Consider the following 26,052-nt stretch of genomic DNA (forward strand, 5'->3'; position numbering starts at 1 on the left):
AACCCCTCTCCCCACCCCCTGAACCCCTCTCCCCGCACCCCCTGAACCCCTCTCCCACACCCCCTGAACCCCACTCCCCACCCCCTGAACCCCACTCCCCACCCCCTGAACCCCTCTCCCCGCACCCCCTGAACCCCACTCCCCACCCCCTGAACCCCACTCCCCACCCCCTGAACCCCTCTCCCACACCCCCTGAACCCCACTCCCCACCCCCTGAACCCCTCTCCCCACCCCCTGAACCCCACTCCCCACCCCCTGAACCCCACTCCCCACCCCCTGAACCCCTCTCCCCGCACCCCCTGAACCCCTCTCCCCACCCCCTGAACCCCACTCCCCACCCCCTGAACCCCTCTCCCCACCCCCTGCACCCCACTCCCCACCCCCTGAACCCCACTCCCCACCCCCTGAACCCCACTCCCCACCCCCTGAACCCCTCTCCCACACCCCCTGAACCCCACTCCCCACCCCCTGAACCCCTCTCCCCACCCCCTGAACCCCACTCCCCACCCCCTGAACCCCTCTCCCCACCCCCTGAACCCCACTCCCCACCCCCTGAACCCCACTCCCCACCCCCTGAACCCCTCTCCCACACCCCCTGAACCCCACTCCCACAGTCCCTGAACCCCTCTCCCCACCCCCTGAACCCCTCTCCCCACTCCCTGAACCCCACTCCCACAGTCCCTGAACCCCACTCCCACAGTCCCTGAACCCCACTCCCACACCCCCTGAACCCCACTCTGACCTCCCCTAATGGGGCAGTGTGTCGGGTGGCTGTATCCGGGTGACCCCAAGGGGCAGGAGCAGGAGGCCAGTCTCTGGGTCACGGACACATGTGCGGCACAGCTGGAGGTAGGTGAGGTTCCGCTGGGTGTTCGGGTCGAAGAACCCCTTGGTGTCGTCGCTGGGGTCGGAGAGCGTGGCGTGCAGCTCCTGGTCGAACAGCCCGCGCCGATAGGCCGTCTCCACGGGCAGGCGGTGGCTGTGCTGGGGGCCGACGATGCCTCCGGTGGCGACCTGGGCCTCGAGGAGCCGGGTGGCGTGAGTGGGGACGATGAGGCCTCTCTGCATGGCTTGGAAGAGGGAGAGGAGGGCGCCCGAGCCGGGGTCGGTGTAGCCGGTAACCGCTCGCTCGGCCGACAGCAGCTTGTCCCCCCAGCTCGCGGCCCACCAAACCCCTCCTCACCGCCTGGCCAACGGTCAGCTTCAGGTCGAGGACCGGGTCCACCATGGAACCAGTGGCAGCCTGGGCCTCGAGGAGGAGCAGGCCCGTCCCCGGCCTCAGCAGCTGCTCCACGACCGCCTGGTAGATGGAGAGCTTCCTCCCACCCTCCCTCAGCTGGACTCCGGCCACGCAGCTCCAGGTAGGTGCGGGCGGATAGTGCGACTGACCTCCTCCACCGTGGCCTCGCCCTCCTCCAGCTGCCGAGCCGTGGAGGGCTCGATGATCTGGGCATCCAGCAACTCCTCGATGGTCACCCGCCTGCGCAGACCCCGGAACCGGGGCCTCTGGTCCGTCAGGGCCGGCTGGCCGGGGTCCGAGGCCGGCCCCTGGCCCCCGGCCCCCGGCCCCCGCCCCTCCCCAGACGCTGCAGCCTCCCCCTCCTGCCGGCTCTCCCCCAGCGGAACCCTCTCGCTCCCTGGAGGCGGACGGCAGACTCCGGAATCCCGACTGATCCCGGTCGGCCCGCTGAATATTCCCAGGGCATTCACCGTCTGCGGGGAAAAAAAAACAGGACAAGGAGCCAATCTCACAGACTCATCCATCACCAGAGACACAAGCTCTCTCTTAGATACACCGTAACCTCGCCCTTAGATACACCGTAACCTCGCCCTTAGATACACCGTAACCTCGCCCTTAGATACACCGTAACCTCGCCCTTAGATACACCGTAACCTCGCCCTTAGATACACCGTAACCTCGCCCTTAGATACACCGTAACCTCGCCCTTAGATACACCGTAACCTCGCCCTTAGATACACCGTAACCTCGCCCTTAGATACACCGTAACCTCGCCCTTAGATACACTGTAACCTCGCCCTGAGATACACCGTAACCTCGCCCTTAGATACACCGTAACCTCGCCCTTAGATACACCGTAACCTCGCCCTTAGATACACCGTAACCTCACCCTTAGATAAACTGTAACCTCACCCTTAGATACACCGTAACCTCGCCCTTAGATACACTGTAACCTCGCCCTTAGATACACCGTAACCTCGCCCTTAGATACACCGTAACCTCGCCCTTAGATAAACTGTAACCTCGCCCTTAGATACACCGTAAGCTCGCCCTTAGATACACCGTAACCTCGCCCTTAGATACACCGTAACCTCACCCTTAGATAAACTGTAACCTCGCCCTTAGATACACCGTAACCTCACCCTTAGATACACCGTAACCTCGCCCTTAGATACACCGTAACCTCGCCCTTAGATACACCGTAACCTCGCCCTTAGACACACCGTAACCTCGCCCTTAGATACACCGTAACCTCGCCCTTAGATACACCGTAACCTCGCCCTTAGATACACCGTAACCTCGCCCTTAGATACACCGTAACCTCGCCCTTAGATACACCGTAACCTCGCCCTTAGATACACCGTAACCTCGCCCTTAGATACACCGTAACCTCGCCCTTAGATACACCGTAACCTCGCCCTTAGATACACCGTAACCTCGCCCTTAGATACACCGTAACCTCGCCCTTAGATACACCGTAACCTCGCCCTTAGATACACCGTAACCTCGCCCTTAGATACACCGTAACCTCACCCTTAGATACACCGTAACCTCGCCCTTAGATACACCGTAACCTCGCCCTTAGATACACCGTAACCTCGCCCTTAGATACACCGTAACCTCGCCCTTAGATACACCGTAACCTCGCCCTTAGATACACCGTAACCTCGCCCTTAGATACACCGTAACCTCGCCCTTAGATACACCGTAACCTCGCCCTTAGATACACCGTAACCTCGCCCTTAGATACACCGTAACCTCGCCCTTAGATACACCGTAACCTCACCCTTAGATACACCGTAACCTCGCCCTTAGATACACCGTAACCTCGCCCTTAGATACACCGTAACCTCGCCCTTAGATACACCGTAACCTCGCCCTTAGATACACCGTAACCTCACCCTTAGATACACCGTAACCTCGCCCTTAGATACACCGTAACCTCGCCCTTAGATACACCGTAACCTCGCCCTTAGATACACCGTAACCTCACCCTTAGATACACCGTAACCTCGCCCTTAGATACACCGTAACCTCGCCCTTAGATACACCGTAACCTCGCCCTTAGATACACCGTAACCTCGCCCTTAGATACACCGTAACCTCACCCTTAGATACACCGTAACCTCGCCCTTAGATACACCGTAACCTCGCCCTTAGATACACCGTAACCTCGCCCTTAGATACAACGTAACCTCGCCCTTAGATACACCGTAACCTCACCCTTAGATACACCGTAACCTCGCCCTTAGATACACCGTAACCTCGCCCTTAGATACACCGTAACCTCACCCTTAGATACACCGTAACCTCGCCCTTAGATACACCGTAACCTCGCCCTTAGATACACCGTAACCTCACCCTTAGATACACCGTAACCTCGCCCTTAGATACACCGTAACCTCACCCTTAGATACACCGTAACCTCGCCCTTAGATACACCGTAACCTCGCCCTTAGATACACTGTAACCTCACCCTTAGATACACCGTAACCTCACCCTTAGATACACCGTAACCTCGCCCTTAGATACACCGTAACCTCGCCCTTAGATACACTGTAACCTCACCCTTAGATACACCGTAACCTCGCCCTTAGATAAACTGTAACCTCGCCCTTAGATACACCGTAACCTCACCCTTAGATACACCGTAACCTCACCCTTAGATAAACTGTAACCTCACCCTTAGATACACCGTAACCTCGCCCTTAGATACACCGTAACCTCACCCTTAGATACACCGTAACCTCACCCTTAGATAAACTGTAACCTCACCCTTAGATACACCGTAACCTCGCCCTTAGATACACCGTAACCTCGCCCTTAGATACACCGTAACCTCGCCCTTAGATACACCGTAACCTCGCCCTTAGATACACCGTAACCTCGCCCTTAGATAAACTGTAACCTCACCCTTAGATAAACTGTAACCTCACCCTTAGATACACCGTAACCTCGCCCTTAGATACACCGTAACCTCGCCCTTAGATACACCGTAACCTCGCCCTTAGATACACCGTAACCTCGCCCTTAGATACACCGTAACCTCGCCCTTAGATACACCGTAACCTCGCCCTTAGATACACCGTAACCTCGCCCTTAGATACACCGTAACCTCACCCTTAGATACACCGTAACCTCGCCCTTAGATACACCGTAACCTCACCCTTAGATACACTGTAACCTCACCCTTAGATACACTGTAACCTCACCCTTAGATACACCGTAACCTCGCCCTTAGATACACTGTACCCTCGCCCTTAGATACACCGTAACCTCACCCTTAGATAAACTGTAACCTCGCCCTTAGATAAACTGTAACCTCACCCTTAGATAAACTGTAACCTCGCCGTTAGATACACCGTAACCTCGCCCTTAGATACACCGTAACCTCGCCCTTAGATACACCGTAACCTCGCCCTTAGATACACCGTAACCTCACCCTTAGATACACCGTAACCTCGCCCTTAGATACACCGTAACCTCGCCCTTAGATACACCGTAACCTCACCCTTAGATACACCGTAACCTCACCCTTAGATACACTGTAACCTCACCCTTAGATACACCGTAACCTCGCCCTTAGATAAACTGTAACCTCGCCCTTAGATACACCGTAACCTCGCCCTTAGATACACCGTAACCTCGCCCTTAGATACACCGTAACCTCACCCTTAGATAAACGGTAACCTCGCCCTTAGATACACCGTAACCTCGCCCTTAGATACACCGTAACCTCGCCCTTAGATACACCGTAACCTCGCCCTTAGATACACCGTAACCTCGCCCTTAGATACACCGTAACCTCGCCCTTAGATACACCGTAACCTCGCCCTTAGATACACTGTAACCTCGCCCTTAGATACACCGTAACCTCACCCTTAGATACACCGTGACCTCGCCCTTAGATACACCGTAACCTCACCCTTAGATACACCGTAACCTCGCCCTTAGACACACTGTAACCTCGCCCTTAGATACACCGTAACCTCACCCTTAGATACACCGTAACCTCGCCCTTAGATACACCGTAACCTTGCCCTTAGATACACCGTAACCTCACCCTTAGATACACCGTAACCTCGCCCTTAGATACACCGTAACCTCGCCCTTAGATACACTGTAACCTCACCCTTAGATAAACTGTAACCTCGCCCTTAGATACACCATAACCTCACCCTTAGATACACCGTAACCTCGCCCTTAGATACACCGTAACCTCGCCCTTAGATACACCGTAACCTCGCCCTTAGATACACCGTAACCTCGCCCTTAGATACACTGTAACCTCACCCTTAGATACACCGTAACCTCGCCCTTAGATACACCGTAACCTCACCCTTAGATGCACCGTAACCTCACCCTTAGATAAACTGTAACCTCGCCCTTAGATACACCGTAACCTCACCCTTAGATAAACCGTAACCTCGCCCTTAGATACACCGTAACCTCGCCCTTAGATACACCGTAACCTCGCCCTTAGATACACCGTAACCTCGCCCTTAGATACACTGTAACCTCACCCTTAGATACACCGTAACCTCACCCTTAGATACACCGTAACCTCGCCCTTAGATACACCGTAACCTCGCCCTTAGATACACCGTAACCTCACCCTTAGATACACCGTAACCTCGCCCTTAGATACACCGTAACCTCGCCCTTAGATACACTGTAACCTCACCCTTAGATACACCGTTACCTCGCCCTTAGATACACCGTAACCTCGCCCTTAGATACACCGTAACCTCACCCTTAGATACACCGTAACCTCGCCCTTAGATACACCGTAACCTCGCCCTTAGATACACTGTAACCTCACCCTTAGATACACCGTTACCTCGCCCTTAGATACACCGTAACCTCGCCCTTAGATACACCGTAACCTCACCCTTAGATAAACTGTAACCTCGCCCTTAGATACACCGTAACCTCGCCCTTAGATACACCGTAACCTCGCCCTTAGATACACTGTAACCTCGCCCTTAGATACACCGTAACCTCGGCCTTAGGTACACCGTAACCTCACCCTTAGATACACCGTAACCTCGCCCTTAGATACACCGTAACCTCGCCCTTAGATACACTGTAACCTCACCCTTAGATACACCGTAACCTCGCCCTTAGATACACCGTAACCTCGCCCTTAGATACACCGTAACCTCACCCTTAGATAAACTGTAACCTCGCCCTTAGATACACCGTAACCTCGCCCTTAGATACACCGTAACCTCGCCCTTAGATACACTGTAACCTCGCCCTTAGATACACCGTAACCTCACCCTTAGATACACCGTAACCTCACCCTTAGATACACCGTAACCTCGACCTTAGATACACCGTAACCTCGCCCTTAGATACACTGTAACCTCGCCCTTAGATACACCGTAACCTCGCCCTTAGATACACTGTAACCTCGCCCTTAGATACACTGTAACCTCGCCCTTAGATACACCATAACCTCGCCCTTAGATACACCGTAACCTCGCCCTTAGATACACTGTAACCTCACCCTTAGATACACCGTAACCTCGCCCTTAGATACACCGTAACCTCGCCCTTAGATACACCGTAACCTCACCCTTAGATAAACTGTAACCTCGCCCTTAGATACACCGTAACCTCGCCCTTAGATACACCGTAACCTCGCCCTTAGATACACTGTAACCTCGCCCTTAGATACACCGTAACCTCACCCTTAGATACACCGTAACCTCACCCTTAGATACACCGTAACCTCGACCTTAGATACACCGTAACCTCGCCCTTAGATACACTGTAACCTCGCCCTTAGATACACCGTAACCTCGCCCTTAGATACACTGTAACCTCGCCCTTAGATACACTGTAACCTCGCCCTTAGATACACCATAACCTCTCTCTTACATGCACCTTAATCTCTCTTAAATCCAACTTAAACTCTTAGATTCACCCTAAACTCTCTCTTAGGTTCAGTGCCAGAGAAGTTTAATGATTTAACTGGAGTTGTTGAGGTAAGATCACTGCTTCAGGACACAGTGCGTTAGTTACAGGACACAGTGCGTTAGTTACAGGACACAGTGCGTTAGTTACAGGACACAGTGCGTTAGTTACAGGACACAGTGCGTTAGTTACCGGACCCAGTGCGTTAGTTACAGGACACAGTACGTTAGTTTCAGGACACAGTGCATTAGTTACCGGACACAGTGCGTTAGTTACAGGATACAATACGTTAGTTACCGGACACAGTACGTTAGTTACAGGATACAATACGTTAGTTACCGGACACAGTACGTTAGTTACCGGACACAGTGCGTTAGTTACCGGACACAGTGCGTTATTTACAGGACACAGTGCGTTAGTTACAGGATACAATACGTTAGTTATCGGACACAGTGCGTTAGTTACCGGACACAGTGCGTTAGTTACAGGACACAGTACGTTAGTTACCGGACACAGTGCGTTAGTTACCGGACACAGTGCGTTAGTTACAGGACACAGTACGTTAGTTACAGGACACAGTGCGTTAGTTACCGGACACAGTGCGTTAGTTACCGGACCCAGTGCGTTAGTTACAGGACACAGTGCATTAGTTACCGGACACAGTGCGTTAGTTACAGGACACAGTGTGTTAGTTACAGGACACAGTGCGTTAGTTACCGGACACAGTGCGTTAGTTACCGGACCCAGTGCGTTAGTTACAGGACACAGTGCATTAGTTACAGGACACAGTGCGTTAGTTACCGGACACAGTGCGTTAGTTACCGGACCCAGTGCGTTAGTTACAGGACACAGTGCATTAGTTACCGGACACAGTGCGTTAGTTACAGGACACAGTGCGTTAGTTACCGGACACAGTGCGTTAGTTACCGGACACAGTGCGTTAGTTACAGGACACAGTGTGTTAGTTACAGGACACAGTGCGTTAGTTACCGGACACAGTGTGTTAGTTACAGGACACAGTGCGTTAGTTACCGGACACAGTACGTTAGTTACAGGACACAGTGCATTAGTTACAGGACACAGTGTGTTAGTTACAGGACACAGTGCGTTAGTTACAGGACACAGTGCGTTAGTTACCGGACACAGTACGTTAGTTACAGGACACAGTACGTTAGTTACCGGACACAGTACGTTAGTTACAGGACACAGTACGTTAGTTACCGGACACAGTACGTTAGTTACAGGACACAGTACGTTAGTTACAGGATACAATACGTTAGTTACCGGACACAGTGCGTTAGTTACCGGACACAGTACGTTAGTTACAGGATACAATACGTTAGTTACCGGACACAGTGCGTTAGTTACCGGACACAGTACGTTAGTTACAGGATACAATACGTTAGTTACCGGACACAGTGCGTTAGTTACCGGACACAGTACGTTAGTTTCAGGACACAGTGCGTTAGTTACCGGACACAGTGCGTTAGTTACCGGACACAGTGCGTTATTTACAGGACACAGTGCGTTAGTTACAGGATACAATATGTTAGTTACCGGACACAGTACGTTAGTTACCGGACACAGTACGTTAGTTACCGGACACAGTGCGTTATTTACAGGACACAGTGCGTTAGTTACCGGACACAGTACGTTAGTTACCGGACACAGTGCGTTAGTTACCGGACACAGTGCGTTAGCTACCGGACACAGTGCGTTAGTTACAGGACACAGTGCGTTAGTTACAGGACACAGTGCGTTAGTTACCGGACACTGTGCGTTAGTTACCGGACACAGTGTGTTAGTTACCGGACACTGTGCGTTAGTTACAGGACACAGTGTGTTAGTTACAGGACACAGTGCGTTAGTTACCGGACACTGTGCGTTAGTTACCGGACACAGTGCGTTAGTTACCGGACACTGTGCGTTAGTTACCGGACACTGTGCGTTAGTTACAGGACACAGTGTGTTAGTTACAGGACACAGTGCGTTAGTTACCGGACACTGTGCGTTAGTTACAGGACACAGTGTGTTAGTTACAGGACACAGTGCGTTAGTTACCGGACACTGTGCGTTAGTTACCGGACACTGTGCGTTAGTTACCGGACACTGTGCGTTAGTTACCGGACACTGTGCGTTAGTTACAGGACACAGTGCGTTAGTTACAGGACACAGTGTGTTAGTTACCGGACACTGTGTGTTAGTTACCGGACACAGTGTGTTAGTTACCGGACACAGTGCGTTAGTTACAGGACACAGTGCGTTAGTTACCGGACACAGTGTGTTAGTTACCGGACACTGTGCGTTAGTTACAGGACACAGTGTGTTAGTTACAGGACACAGTGCGTTAGTTACCGGACACTGTGCGTTAGTTACAGGACACAGTGTGTTAGTTACAGGACACAGTGCGTTAGTTACCGGACACTGTGCGTTAGTTACCGGACACTGTGCGTTAGTTACCGGACACTGTGCGTTAGTTACCGGACACTGTGCGTTAGTTACAGGACACAGTGTGTTAGTTACAGGACACAGTGTGTTAGTTACCGGACACTGTGTGTTAGTTACCGGACACAGTGTGTTAGTTACCGGACACAGTGCGTTAGTTACAGGACACAGTGCGTTAGTTACCGGACACAGTGTGTTAGTTACCGGACACAGTACGTTAGTTACAAGATACAGTACGTTAATTACAAGACCTAGTGCGTTAGTTACAGGACACAGTGCGTTAGTTACAGGTTACGGTACGTTAGTTACCGGACACAGTGTGTTAGTTACAGGACACAGTGCGTTAGTTACAGGTTACGGTACGTTAGTTACCGGACACAGTACGTTAGTTACCGGACACAGTGTGTTAGTTACAGGATACAGTACATTAGTTACAGGACACAGTGTGTGAGTTACAAGACCCAGTGTGTTAGTTACAAGACCCAGTGTGTTAGTTACAAGACCCAGTGTGTTAGTTACAGGACACAGTGCGTTAGTTACAGGACACAGTGCGTTAGTTACAGAACATAGCGGGCGCTAAATTGGGCCGTGTAACGCCTGTTGTTTTGGCGCTACACGGCTTCTTCGACATCCAAGATGGCGTCTTGGATGCGCTCGCATGTTTCCTGCGTGGCGTGTGCCGGACACCATCTTGGTATAGGAGTTAGCGCAGGCGCAGATAACGAACGCTGGAATCATGTGAAGTCGGGACAAAATGGCTTCACTCAGTGTACAACGCTGATTTAAAGTGATAGACACCATTTTCCGACTTAACGCTCAACTCAACGCACAGTCTCAACCCCGACCATCTGAACGTGTCTTGGAGTGTCTGGAGGACCCCCCACCAGCGCTATTTAAAGGGACCATGCAGGATTTACAGGTTAGTGGCTGGATTATTGCCACTGGCTGCCGAGACATTTGTAACTGATTTTGGAGGTCTCTGACTTCAATACCAGGACGCGGAGACATAGCCTAACATTTAGAGCCGGGATGTGCAGGAGTGAAGTTAGGAAATGCTTCTACACGCAAAGGGTGGGAGACGTTTGGAATGCTCTTCTACAGACGGCAGTTGATGCTAGCTCAATTGTGAATGTTAAATCCGAGATTGATTGATTTCTGTGAACCAAGGGTATTAAGGGATATGGGGCTAAGGTGGGTCTATGGAGTTAGGTCACAGGTCCACCATGATCTCATTGAATGGCGGAACAGGCTCGAGGGGTTAAATGCCACTGCCACTTGCTGCCTCTTGATATGCGCCACCTTCTCCTGCAAGAAAGCGGGACATGTATCTGGGTGATGTGCCTGTCATGGTTGAATAGCTGTCAGTGTATGTGGCCTGTGAGTTGTGGGTGGGCGGCTTGAAACAGTGATAATGTGTGAGGGTGAGAGGAAGCATCTGATTGGAAGAGTTGAGTACTGATGGAGAGAGTTTATTGGTGTGTGGGTGATGGGGGTGTAGTGTGTGGAGCAGTTGGTGGGAGACACCACTTGACAGCTGACCTCACTCACCTTGACCACTCATGTCAAAGCATTGAACTTCTTCCTGCACTGCATCCATGCTCATGATGCTGTGCGTCTGGCATTGACTTCGTCCCCCGCTGCCTCCCACTGTCTTTTGGGCATTTGTCTGGAGGGCCTCTTGCCCCCACTGCGGATATAGGATGTCCCTTCTTCTCTCCACTTCTTGCACCAAGGTCTCTAGTGCATCAGCAGTGAATCTTGGTGCACGCACTCTCACAGGCCTGGTACAAACTCAGATCGACAGATTGGTGAGGTCTGGTGTGCAGATTGGCGGATGTGGGATTTAGTAGTGTGCAACCTTTATTCAATGTTTTAACATAACTCATCAGTGTGTAAACATAGGGATGGGACCTGTATCTGTGTTTTACGTGTCTGATGTCTGATCTCCGTTCAGGCTCCATGCAGACAGTAGACTCTTATTTTCAACAAATAACAGGTACAAGCGCCCTTTAAGAGATTTCTAAGAATCATCCTCCCTTTAAGTTCTCGAGATTCAGGAACTGTCCCTATAGATTGGAAAATTGCACATGTCACTCCGCTTTTTAAGAAAGGAGAGGGAAATCGGGGAATTATAGACCTGTTAGCCTAACATCTGTTGTGGGGAAAATGCTGGAGTCTATAATTAAGGATAGGGTGACTGAACACCTACCAAAGTCACTCCACTTTTTAAGAAAGGAGAGAGAGGGAAACCAGGGAATTATAGACCAGTTAGCCTAACATCTGTTGTGGGGAAAATGCTGGAGTCTATAATTAAGGATAGGGTGACTGAACACCTCGAGAGTTTTCAGTTAATCAGAGAGAGCCAGCATGGATTTGTGAAAGGTAGGTCGTGCCTGACAAACCTGATTGAATTTTTTGAAGAGGTGACTAAAGTAGTGGACAGGGGAATGTCAATGGATGTTATTTATATGGACTTCCAGAAGGCATTTGATAAAGTCCCACATAAGAGACTGTTAGCTAAGATAGAAGCCCATGGAATCGAGGGAAAAGTACGGACTTGGTTAGGAAGTCGGCTGAGCGAAAGGCGACAGAGAGTCGGGATAATGGGAAGGTACTCACATTGGCAGGATGTGACTAGTGGAGTCCCGCAGGGATCTGTCTTGGGGCCTCAATTATTCACAATATTTATTAACGACTTAGATGAAGGCATAGAAAGTCTCATATCTAAGTTTGCCGATGACACAAAGATTGGTGGCATTGTAAGCAGTGTAGATGGAAACATAAAATTACAAAGCGATATTGATAGATTAGGTGAATGGGCAAAACTGTGGCAAATGGAATTCAATGTAGACAAATGTGAGGTCATCCACTTTGGATCAAAAAAGGATAGAACAGGGTACTTTCTAAATGGTAAAAAGTTAAAAACAGTGGATGTCCAAAGGGATTTAGGGGTTCAGGTACATAGATCATTGAAGTGCCATGAACAGGTGCAGAAAATAATCAAGAAGGCTAATGGAATGCTGGCCTTTATATCTAGAGGACTGGAGTACAAGGGGGCAGAAGTTATGCTGCAGCTATACAAAACCCTGGTTAGACCGCACCTGGAGTACTGTGAGCAGTTCTGGGCACCGCACCTTCGGAAGGACATATTGGCCTTGGAGGGAGTGCAGCGTAGGTTTACTAGAATGATACCCGGACTTCAAGGGTTAAGTTACGAGGAGAGATTACACAAATTGGGGTTGTATTCTCTGGAGTTTCGAAGGTTAAGGGGTGATCTGATTGAAGTTTATAAGATATTAAGGGGAACGGATAGGGTGGATAGAGAGAAACTATTTCCGCTGGTTGGGGATTCTAGGAATAGGGGGCACAGTCTAAAAATTAGAGCCAGACCTTTCAGGAGCGAGATTAGAAAACATTTCTACACACAAAGGAAGGGTGCGGTAGCATAGTGGTTATGTTACTGGATTAGTAATCCAGAGGCCTGGACTAAATCCAGTTCAAATCCTGCCATGGCAGCTGGCGAATTTAAATTCAATTAATTAAATTAAAAATCTGGAATTAAAATACTAGTATCAGTAATGATGGCCATGAAACTACCGGATTGTCGTAAAAATCCATCTGGTTCACGATTGTCCTTTAGGGAAGGAAGCCTGCCGTCCTTACCCGGTCTGGCCTATATGTGACTCCAGACCCACAGCAATGTGGTTGATTCTTAATTGCCCTCTGAAATGGCCTAGCAAGCCACTCAGTTGTAAAATCTCACTAAAAAAAGTCACAATAAGAATAAAACCGGACGGACCACCCGGCATCGGACACGACAAAGGCAAACCAAGCCCAGTCGACCCTGCAAGGTCCTCCTCACGAACATCTGGGGACTTGTGCCAAAATTGGGAGAGCTGTCCCACAGACGAGTCAAGCAACAGCCTGACACAGCCATACTCACAGAATCATACCTTTCAGCCAACGTCCCAGACTCTTCCATCACCATCCCTGGGTATGTCCTGTCCCACCGGCAGGACAGACCCACCAGAGGTGGCGGTACAGTGATATACAGTCAGGAGGGAGTGGCCCTGGGAGTCCTCAACATTGACTCTGGACCCCATAAAATCTCATGGCATCAGGTCAAATATGGGCAAGGAAACCTCCTGCTGATTACCACCTACCGCCCTCCCTCAGCTGATGAATCAGTCCTCCTCCATGTTGAACACCACTTGGAGGAAGCACTGAGAGTAGCAAGGGCACAGAATGTACTCTGGGTGGGGGACTTCAATGTCCATCACCAAGAGTGGCTCAGTAGCACCACTACTGACCGAGCTGGCCGTAGTCCTGAAGGACACAGCTGCCAGACTGGGCCTGCGGCAGGTGGTGAGCGAACCAACACGAGGGAAAAACTTACTTGACCTCGTCCTCACCAATCTATCTGTCCATGACAGTATTGGTAGGAGTGACCACCACTCAGTCCTCGTGGAGATGAAAGTCCCATCTTCGCACTGAGGACACCATCCAACGTGTTGTGTGGCACTACCATCGTGCTAAATGGGATAGATCTAGCAGCTCAAAACTGGGCATCCATGAGGCACTGCAGGCCAGCAGCAGCAGAATTATATTCCAGCACAATCTGCAACCTCATGGCCCGGCATATTCCTCACTCTACCATTACCAACAAGCCAGGGGATCAACCCTGGTTCAATGAGGAGTGTAGAAGAGCATGCCAGGAGCAGCACCAGGCGTACCTAAAAATGAGGTGCCAACCTGGTGAAGCTACAACTCAGGACTACATGCATGCTAAACAGCAGAAGCAACATGCTATAGACAGAGCTAAGCGATTCCACAACCAACGGATCAGATCGAAGCTCTGCAGTCCTGCCACATCCAGTCGTGAATGGTGGTGGACAATTAAACAACTAACGGGAGGAGGAGGCTCTGCAAACATCCCCATCCTCAATGATGGCGGAATCCAGCACGTGAGTGCAAAAGACAAGGCTGAAGCGTTTGCAACCATCTTCAGCCAGAAGTGCCGAGTGGATGATCCATCTCAGCCTCCTCCCGATATCCCCACCATCACAGAAGCGAGTCTTCAGCCAATTCGATTCACTCCACGTGATATCAAGAAACGGCTGAGTGCACTGGATACAGCAAAGGCTATGGGCCCCGACAACATCCCAGCTGCAGTGCTGAAGACTTGTGCTCCAGTACTAGCTGCGCCTCTAGCCAAGCTGTTCCAGTACAGCTCCAACACTGGCATCTACCCGACAATGTGGAAAATTGCCCAGGTATGTCCTGTCCACAAAAAGCAGGACAAATCCAAACCAGCCAATTACCGCCCCATCAGTCTACTCTCAATCATCAGCAAAGTGATGGAAGGTGTCGTCGACACTGCTATCAAGTGGCATTTACTCACCAATAACCTGCTCACCGATGCTCAGTTTGGGTTCCGCCAGGACCACTCGGCTCCAGACCTCATTACAGCCTTGGTCCAAACATGGACAAAAGAGCTGAATTCCAGAGATGAGGTGAGAGTGACTGCCCTTGACATCAAGGCAGCATTTGACCGAATGTGGCACCAAGGAACCCGAGTAAAACTGAAGTCAATGGGAATCAGGGGGAAAACTCTCCACTGGCTGGAGTCATACCTAGCACAAAGGAAGATGGTAGTGGTTGTTGGAGGCCAATCATCTCAGCCCCAGGACATTGCTGCAGGAGTTCCTCAGGGCAGTGTCCTGGGCCCAACCATCTTCAGCTGCTTCATCAATGACCTTCCCTCCATCATAAGGTCAGAAATGGGGATGTTCGCTGATGACTGCACAGTGTTCAGTTCCATTCGCAACCCCTTAAATAAAGCAGTCCGAGCCCGCATGCAGCAAGACCTGGACAACATCCAGGCTTGGGCTGATAAGTGGCAAGTAACATTCGCGCCAGACAAGTGCCAGGCAATGACCATCTCCAACAAGAGAGAGAGTAGGGTGGTAATAGTAGGGGACTTTAACTTTCCCAACATTGACTGGGACAGCCATAGCATTTGGGGCTTGGATGGAGAGAAATTTGTTGAGTGTATTCAGGAGAAATTTCTCATTCAGTATGTGGATGGCCCGACTAGAGAGGGGGCAAAACTTGACCTCCTCTTGGGAAATAAGGAAGGGCAGGTGATCATAATTCCATTAGTTTTAAGATAGCTATGGAGAAGGATAGGTCTGGCCCAAAAGTTAAAATTCTAAATTGGGGAAAGGCCAATTTTGATGGTATTAGACAGGAACTTTCAGAAGTTGATTGGGAGAGTCTGTTGGCAGGCAAAGGGACGTCTGGTAAGTGGGAGGCTTTCAAAAGTGTGTTAACCAGGGTTCAGGGTAAGCACATTCCTTATAAAGTGAAGGGCAAGGCTGGTAGAAGTAGGGAACCTTGGATGACTCGGGAGATTGAGGCACTAGTCAAAAAGAAGAAGGAGGCATATGACATGCATAGGCAGCTGGGATCAAGTGGATCCCTTGAAGAGTATAGAGATTGCCGGAGTAGAGTTAAGAGAGAAATCAGGAGGGCAAAAAGGGGATATGAGATTGCTTTGGCAGATCAGGCAAAGGTGAATCCAAAGAGCTTCTACAAATACATAAAGGGCAAAAGAGTAACAAGGGAGAGAGTAGGGCCTCTTAAGGATCAACAAGGTCATCTATGTGCGGAACCACAAGAAATGGGTGAGATCCTGAATGAATATTTCACATCGGTATTTACGGTTGAGAAAGGCATGGATGTTAGGGAACTTGGGGAAATAAATAGTGATGTCTTGAGGAGTGTACATATTACAGAGAGGGAGGTGCTGGAAGTCTTAACGCGCATCAAGGTAGATAAATCTCCGGGACCTGATGAAATGTATCCCAGGACGTTATGGGAGGTTAGGGAGGAAATTGCGGGTCCCCTAGCAGAGATATTTGAATCATCCACCGCTACAGGTGAGGTGCCTGAAGATTGGAGGGTAGCAAATGTTGTGCCTTTGTTTAAGAAGGGCGGCAGGGAAAAGCCTGGGAACTACAGACCAGTGAGCCTGACATCTGTAGTGGGTAAGTTGTTAGAGGGTGTTCTGAGGGACAGGATCTACAGGCATTTGGAGAGGCAGGGACGAATTAGGAACAGTCAGCATGGTTTTGTGAGAGGAAAATCATGTCTCACGAATTTGATTGAGTTTTTTGAAGGGGTAACCAAGAAGATAGATGAGGGCTGTGCAGTAGACGTGGTCTACATGGACTTCAGCAAAGCATTTGACAAGGTACCGCATGGTAGGTTGTTACATAAGGTTAAATCTCATGGGATCCAAGGTGAGGTAGCCAATTGGATACAAAATTGGCTTGACGACAGAAGACAGAGGGTGGTTGTAGAGGGTTGTTTTTCAAACTGGATGCCTGTGTCCAGCGGTGTGCCTCAGGGATCGGTGCTGGGTCCGCTGTTATTTGTTATTTATATTAATGATTTGGATGAGAATTTAGGAGGCATGGTTAGTAAGTTTGCAGATGACACCAAGATTGGTGGCATTGTGGACAGTGAAGAAGGTTATCTGGGATTGCAACGGGATCTTGATAAATTGGGCCAGTGGGCCGATGAATGGCAGATGGAGTTTAATTTAGATAAATGTGAGGTGATGCATTTTGGTGGATCGAATCGGGCCAGGACCTACTCCGTTAATGGTAGGGCGTTGGGGAGAGTTATAGAACAAAGAGATCTAGGAGTACAGATTCATAGCTCCTTGAAAGTGGAGTCACAGGTGGATAGGGTGGTGAAGAAGGCATTCAGCATGCTTGGTTTCATTGGTCAGAACATTGAATGCAGGAGTTGGGATGTCTTGTTGAAGTTGTACAGGGCATTGGTGAGGCCACACTTGGAGTACTGTGTACAGTTCTGGTCACCCTATTATAGAAAGGATATTATTAAACTAGAAAGAGTGCAGAAAAGATTTACTAGGATGCTACCGGGACTTGATGGTTTGACTTACAGGGAGAGGTTCGACAGACTGGGACTTTTTTCCCTGGAGAGTAGGAGGTTAAGGGGTGATCTTATAGAAGTCTATAAAATAATGAGGGGCATAGATAAGGTAGATAGTCAAAATCTTTTCCCAAAGGTAGGGGAGTCTATAACGAGGGGGCATAGATTTAAGGTGAGAGGGGAGAGATACAAAAGGGTCCAGAGGGGCAATTTTTTTCACTCAAAGGGTGGTGAGTGTCTGGAACGAGCTGCCAGAGGCAGTAGTAGAGGCGGGTACAATTTTGTCTTTTAAAAAGCATTTGGACAGTTACATGGGTAAGATGGGTATAGAGGGATATGGGCCAAGTGCAGGCAATTGGGACTAGCTTAGTGGTATAAACTGGGCGACATGGACATGTTGGGCCGAAGGGCCTGTTTCCATGTTGTAACTTCTATGATTCTATGATTCTATAACCACCTCACCTTGACATTCAACGGCATTACCATCACTGAATCCCCCACCATCAACATCCTGGGGGTCACCATTGACCATAAACTTAACTGGACCAGTCATATAAATACTGTGGCTACGAGAGCAGGTCAGAGGCTGGGTATTCTGCGGCGAGTGACTCATCTCCTGACTCCCCAAAGCCTTTCCACCATCTACAAGGCACAAGTCAGGAGTGTGATGGAATACTCTCCACTTGCCTGGATGAGTGCAGCTCCAACAACACTCAAGAAGCTTGACACCATCCAGGACAAAGCAGCCCGCTTGATTGGCACCCCATCCACCACCCTAAACATTCACTCCCTTCACCACCGGTGCACTGTGGCTGCAGTGTGGACCATCCACAGGATGCACTGCAGCAACTCGCCAAGGCTTCTTCGACAGCACCTCCCAAACCCGCGACCTCTACCACCTAGAAGGACAAGGGCAGCAGGCACATGGGAACAACACCACCTGCACGTTCCCCTCCAAGTCACACACCATCCCGACTTGGAAATATATCGCCGTTCCTTCATCGTCGCTGGGTCAAGATCCTGGAACTCCCTTCCTAACAGCACTGTGGGAGAACCATCACCACACGGACTGCAGCGGTTCAAGAAGGCGGCTCACCACCACCTTCTCAAGGGCAATCAGGGATGGGCAATAAATGCCGGCCTCGCCAGCGACGCCCACAACCCATGAACGAATAAAAAAAAACACAAAGGGTGGTAGAAGTTTGGAACTCTCTTCCGCAAACGGCAATTGATATTAGCTCAATTGCTAAATTTAAATCTGAGATAGATAGCTTTTTGGCAACCAAAGGTATTAAGGGATATGGGCCAAAGGCAGGTATATGGAGTTAGATCACAGATCAGCCATGATCTTATCAAATGGCGGAGCAGGCACGAGGGGCTGAATGGCCTACTCCTGTTCCTAAGAGATGGCGCGCCCCCTGGTGGTGGACACTGTGAATTGCATTGATTCCAGGTGCCCGGAATGGAACGCTGATTCCAGGGAAACGCTCCCTTGGGTCCAAACCTGCGTCCTGCCTGTGCCGGGTCCGCGGGCGCGGGGTGGTAACACATCGTGCAACCACCGCCCAAAACAGACCCTTATCGAATTCTTCCCCCAGTGTGTTCGTTACCGGACACCGTGTGTTAGATACAGGACACAGTGCGTTAGTTACAGGACACAGTGCGTTAGTTACAGGACACAGTGCGTTAGTTACCGGACACAGTGCGTTAGTTACAGGACACAGTGCGTTAGTTACCGGACACTGTGTGTTAGTTACAGGACACTGTGGGTTAGTTACCGGACACAGTACGTTAGTTACAGGACACAGTACGTTAGTTACAGGACACAGTGTGTTAGTTAGCGGACACTGTGTGTTAGTTACAGGACACAGTGCGTTAGTTACCGGACACAGTACGTTAGTTACAGGACACAGTACGTTAGTTACAGGACACAGTGTGTTAGTTACCGGACACTGTGTGTTAGTTACAGGACACAGTGCGTTAGTTACCTGACACAGTGCGTTAGTTACCGGACACTGTGTGTTAGTTACAGGACACAGTGCGTTAGTTACCTGACACAGTGCGTTAGTTACCGGACACTGTGTGTTAGTTACAGGACACAGTGCGTTAGTTACAGGACACAGTGCGTTAGTTACCGGACACTGTGTGTTAGTTACAGGACACAGTGCGTTAGTTACAGGACACAGTGCGTTAGTTACAGGACACAGTGCGTTAGTTACAGGACACAGTGTGTTAGTTACAGGACACAGTGCGTTAGTTACCGGACACAGTGTGTTAGTTACAGGACACAGTACGTTAGTTACAGGACACAGTGTGTTAGTTACCGGACACAGTGGGTTAGTTACAGGACACCGTGCATTAGTTACCGGACACAGTGGGTTAGTTACAGGACACAGTGCGTTAGTTACAGGACACAGTGTCTTAGTTACAGGACACAGTGCGTTAGTTACAGGACACAGTGCGTTAGTTACCGGACACAGTGTGTTAGTTACAGGACACAGTACGTTAGTTACAGGACACAGTGGGTTAGTTACAGGACACCGTGCATTAGTTACCGGACACAGTGGGTTAGTTACAGGACACAGTGCGTTAGTTACAGGACACAGTGTGTTAGTTACCGGACACAGTGCGTTAGTTACCGGACACAGTGGGTTAGTTACCGGACACTGTGGGTTAGTTACAGGACACAGTGTGTTAGTTACAGGACACAGTACGTTAGTTACAGGACACAGTGCATTAGTTACAGGACACAGTGTGTTAGTTACCGGACACAGTGTGTTAGTTACCGGACACTGTGGGTTAGTTACAGGACACAGTGTGTTAGTTACCGGACACTGTGGGTTAGTTACAGGACACAGTACGTTAGTTACAGGAAACTGTGGGTTAGTTACCGGACACAGTGTGTTAGTTACCGGACACAGTGCGTTAGTTACCGGACACTGTGGGTTAGTTACCGGACACAGTGCGTTAGTTACAGGACACAGTGCGTTAGTTACCGGACACAGTGCGTTAGTTACAGGACACAGTGTGTTAGTTACAGGACACAGTGCGTTAGTTACAGGACACAGTACGTTAGTTACAGGACACAGTGTGTTAGTTACAGGACACAGTGCGTTAGTTACAGGACACAGTGCGTTAGTTACAGGACACAGTGCGTTAGTTACAGGACACAGTGTGTTAGTTACAGGACACAGTGCTTTAGTTACAGGACACAGTGCGTTAGTTACCGGACACTGTGTGTTAGTTACAGGACACAGTGCGTTAGTTACAGGACACAGTGCGTTAGTTACAGGACACAGTGCGTTAGTTACAGGACACAGTGCGTTAGTTACCGGACACAGTGTGTTAGTTACAGGACACAGTGCGTTAGTTACAGGACACAGTGTCTTAGTTACAGGACACAGTGCGTTAGTTACAGGACACAGTGCGTTAGTTACCGGACACAGTGTGTTAGTTACAGGACACAGTACGTTAGTTACAGGACACAGTGGGTTAGTTACAGGACACCGTGCATTAGTTACCGGACACAGTGGGTTAGTTACAGGACACAGTGCGTTAGTTACAGGACACAGTGTGTTAGTTACCGGACACAGTGCGTTAGTTACCGGACACAGTGGGTTAGTTACCGGACACTGTGGGTTAGTTACAGGACTCAGTACATTAGTTACAGGACACAGTGCATTAGTTACAGGACACAGTGTGTTAGTTACCGGACACAGTGTGTTAGTTACCGGACACTGTGGGTTAGTTACAGGACACAGTGTGTTAGTTACCGGACACTGTGGGTTAGTTACAGGACACAGTACGTTAGTTACAGGACACTGTGAGTTAGTTACCGGACACAGTGTGTTAGTTACCGGACACAGTGCGTTAGTTACCAGACACTGTGGGTTAGTTACCGGACACAGTGCGTTAGTTACAGGACACAGTGCGTTAGTTACCGGACACAGTGTGTTAGTTACAGGACACAGTACGTTAGTTACCGGACACAGTGCGTTAGTTACAGGACACAGTGCGTTAGTTACAGGACACAGTACGTTAGTTACAGGACACAGTGTGTTAGTTACAGGACACAGTGCGTTAGTTACAGGACACAGTGCGTTAGTTACAGGACACAGTGCGTTAGTTACAGGACACAGTACGTTAGTTACAGGACACAGTGTGTTAGTTACAGGACACAGTGCGTTAGTTACAGGACACAGTGCGTTAGTTACCGGACACTGTGTGTTAGTTACAGGACACAGTGCGTTTGTTACAGGACACAGTGCGTTAGTTACAGGACACAGTGCGTTAGTTACCGGACACAGTGTGTTAGTTACAGGACACAGTGCGTTAGTTACAGGACACAGTGTGTTAGTTACAGGACACAGTGCGTTAGTTACCGGACACAGTGTGTTAGTTACAGGACACAGTACGTTAGTTACAGGACACAGTGTGTTAGTTACCGGACACAGTGGGTTAGTTACAGGACACCGTGCATTAGTTACCGGACACAGTGGGTTAGTTACAGGACACAGTGCGTTAGTTACAGGACACAGTGTCTTAGTTACAGGACACAGTGCGTTAGTTACAGGACACAGTGCGTTAGTTACCGGACACAGTGTGTTAGTTACAGGACACAGTACGTTAGTTACAGGACACAGTGGGTTAGTTACAGGACACCGTGCATTAGTTACCGGACACAGTGGGTTAGTTACAGGACACAGTGCGTTAGTTACAGGACACAGTGTGTTAGTTACCGGACACAGTGCGTTAGTTACCGGACACAGTGGGTTAGTTACCGGACACTGTGGGTTAGTTACAGGACTCAGTACGTTAGTTACAGGACACAGTGCATTAGTTACAGGACACAGTGTGTTAGTTACCAGACACAGTGTGTTAGTTACCGGACACTGTGGGTTAGTTACAGGACACAGTGTGTTAGTTACCGGACACAGTGTGTTAGTTACCGGACACAGTGTGTTAGTTACCGGACACAGTGCGTTAGTTACCGGACACTGTGGGTTAGTTACCGGACACAGTGCGTTAGTTACAGGACACAGTGCGTTAGTTACAGGACACAGTGTGTTAGTTACAGGACACAGTACGTTAGTTACAGGACACAGTACGTTAGTTACCGGACACAGTGTGTTAGTTACAGGACACAGTGCGTTAGTTACAGGACACAGTACGTTAGTTACAGGACACTGTGCGTTAGTTACCGGATACAGTGTGTTAGTAACCGGACACTGTGCGTTCGTTACCGGACACAATACGTTAGTTACCGGACATAGTGTGTTAGTTACAGGACACAGTGCGTTAATTACAGGACACAGTGCGTTACTTACAGGACACAGTGCGTTAGTTACCGGACACAGTGTGTTAGTTACCGGACACTGTGCGTTCGTTACCGGACACTGTGGGTTAGTTACCGGACACTGTGGGTTAGTTACCGGACACTGTGCGTTCGTTACCGGACACAGTGCGTTAGTTACCGGACACTGTGCGTCAGTTACAGGACACAGTGTGTTAGTTACAGGACACAGTGCGTTAGTTACAGGACACAGTGCGTTAGTTACCGGACACAGTGTATTAGTTACAGGACACAGTACGTTAGTTACCGGACACAGTGTGTTAGTTACAGGACACAGTACGTTAGCTACCGGACACAGTGTGTTAGTTACCGGACACAGTGTGTTAGTTACAGGACACTGTGGGTTAGTTACAGGACACTGTGGGTTAGTTACAGGACACAGTGCGTTAGTTACAGGACACAGTGCGTTAGTTACCGGACACAGTGGGTTAGTTACAGGACACAGTGCGTTAGTTACCGGACACTGTGGGTTAGTTACAGGACACAGTGCGTTAGTTACAGGACACAGTGCGTTAGTTACAGGACACAGTGTGTTAGTTACCGGACACTGTGCGTTCATTACCGGACACTGTGGGTTAGTTACAGGACACAGTGCGTTAGTTACAGGACACAGTGCGTTAGTTACCGGACACAGTGTGTTAGTTACAGGACACAGTACGTTAGTTACCGGACACAGTGTGTTAGTTACAGGACACAGTCCGTTAGTTACAGGACACAGTGCGTTAGTTACCGGACACTGTGTGTTAGTTACAGGACACAGTGGGTTAGTTACCGGACACAGTGTGTTCGTTACCGGACACCGTGCATTAGTTACCGGACACTGTGGGTTAGTTACCGGACACAGTGCGTTAGTTACAGGACACAGTGTGTTCGTTACCGGACACCGTGCATTAGTTACCGGACACTGTGGGTTAGTTACCGGACACAGTGCGTTAGTTACAGGACACAGTGCGTTAGTTACCGGACACAGTGCGTTAGTTACAGGACACAGTGCGTTAGTTACCGGACACTGTGTGTTAGTTACAGGACACAGTGCGTTAGTTACCGGACACAGTGTGTTAGTTACAGGACACAGTGCGTTAGTTACCGGACACTGTGCGTTCGTTACCGGACACAGTGCGTTAGTTACAGGATACAGTGCGTTAGTTACCGGACACAGTGTGTTAGTTACAGGACACAGTGCGTTAGTTACAGGACACATTGCGTTAGTTACCGGACACTGTGTGTTAGTAACCGGACACAGTGTGTTAGTAACCGGACACTGTGCGTTCGTTACCGGACACAGTACGTTAGTTACCGGACACAGTGGGTTAGTTACAGGACACAGTGCGTTAGTTACAGGACACAGTGTGTTAGTTACCGGACACTGTGCGTTCATTACCGGACACTGTGGGTTAGTTACAGGACACAGTGCGTTAGTTACAGGACACAGTGCGTTAGTTACCGGACACAGTGTGTTAGTTACAGGACACAGTACGTTAGTTACCGGACACAGTGTGTTAGTTACAGGACACAGTCCGTTAGTTACCGGACACAGTGTGTTAGTTACCGGACACAGTGTGCAGGACACTGTGGGTTAGTTACAGGACACTGTGGGTTAGTTACAGGACACAGTGAGTTAGTTACCGGACACAGTGCGTTAGTTACCGGACACTGTGGGTTAGTTACAGGACACAGTGTGTTAGTTACAGGACACAGTGTGTTAGTTACAGGACACAGTGGGTTAGTTACAGGACACAGTGCGTTAGTTACCGGACACAGTGTGTTAGTTACAGGACACTGTGCGTTCGTTACCGCACACATGTGTTAGTTACAGGACACAGTGCGTTAGTTACAGGACACTGTGGGTTAGTCACAGGACACAGTGCGTTAGTTACAGGACACAGTGTGTTAGTTACCGGACACTGTGGGTTAGTTACCGGACACTGTGGGTTAGTTACAGGACACAGTGCATTAGTTACAGGACACAGTGCGTTAGTTACCGGACACAGTGGGTTAGTTACCGGACACTGTGGGTTAGTTACAGGACACAGTACGTTAGTTACAGGACGCAGTAGGTTAGCTACAGGACACAGTACGTTAGTTACAGGACACTGTGGGTTAGTTACCGGACACTGTGGGTTAGTTACCGGACACAGTGTGTTAGTTACCGGACACAGTGTGTTCGTTACCGGACACCGTGCATTAGTTACCGGACACTGTGGGTTAGTTACCGGACACAGTGCGTTAGTTACAGGACACAGTGCGTTAGTTACCGGACACAGTGCGTTAGTTACAGGACACAGTGCGTTAGTTACCGGACACTGTGTGTTAGTTACAGGACACAGTGGGTTAGTTACCGGACACAGTGTGTTAGTTACCGGACACAGTGTGTTCATTACCGGACACCGTGCATTGTTACCGGACACTGTGGGTTAGTTACCGGACACAGTGCGTTAGTTACAGGACACAGTGCGTTAGTTACCGGACACAGTGCGTTAGTTACAGGACACAGTGCGTTAGTTACCGGACACTGTGTGTTAGTTACAGGACACAGTGCGTTAGTTACCGGACACAGTGTGTTAGTTACAGGACACAGTGTGTTAGTTACCGGACACTGTGCGTTCGTTACCGGACACAGTGCGTTAGTTACAGGACACAGTGCGTTAGTTACCGGACACAGTGTGTTAGTTACAGGACACAGTGCGTTAGTTACAGGACACTGTGCGTTAGTTACCGGACACAGTGTGTTAGTAACCGGACACAGTGTGTTAGTAACCGGACACTGTGCGTTCGTTACCGGACACAGTACGTTAGTTGCCGGACACAGTGTGTTAGTTACCGGACACAGTGTGTTAGTTACAGGACACTGTGCGTTAGTTACAGGACACAGTGTGTTAGTTACAGGACACAGTGCGTTAGTTACAGGACACAGTGCGTCAGTTACAGGACACAGTGTGTTAGTTACCGGACACTGTGCGTTAGTTACAGGACACAGTGCGTTAGTTACAGGACACAGTGCGTTAGTTACCGGACACTGTGGGTTAGTTACAGGACACAGTGCGTTAGTTACAGGACACAGTGCGTTCGTTACCGGACACTGTGGGTTAGTTACAGGACACAGTGCGTTAGTTACCGGACACAGTGC

The sequence above is a fragment of the Heptranchias perlo genome, chromosome 2, assembly GCF_035084215.1.
Source record: "Heptranchias perlo isolate sHepPer1 chromosome 2, sHepPer1.hap1, whole genome shotgun sequence".
Classification (NCBI taxonomy): domain Eukaryota; kingdom Metazoa; phylum Chordata; class Chondrichthyes; order Hexanchiformes; family Hexanchidae; genus Heptranchias; species Heptranchias perlo.